This window comes from Penaeus monodon, chromosome 24 (assembly GCF_015228065.2).
Source record: "Penaeus monodon isolate SGIC_2016 chromosome 24, NSTDA_Pmon_1, whole genome shotgun sequence".
In the NCBI taxonomy this organism is placed as follows: Eukaryota; Metazoa; Arthropoda; class Malacostraca; order Decapoda; family Penaeidae; genus Penaeus; species Penaeus monodon.
Genome location: NC_051409.1, coordinates 14,137,695 through 14,137,967, shown reverse-complemented (window position 1 = coordinate 14,137,967; position 273 = coordinate 14,137,695).

Here is a 273-nt window from a genome sequence, read left to right as displayed (position 1 = left end):
TCCATGATTTATATAGCTCGTGGGAAGTTCTCGGGTCCCTGGTTACATTTCTGAAGCTGTTAGGAGTTGTTGTGCCAGCAATTAGGACTTAGTGATGATAGTGGCATTAGGCAGTGTTTGGGTTGTGCTTCGGTCATCACTGTGGCTGTTGTTACTTTTATTACTAAGATCATGATAATTATTGTTAGCGTTAATAGTCATATTACTTTGAAATCGATTTGCATAAGGTCATTATTGGGCTTACGAGTTATGTTTATCTATACTATACTGGAA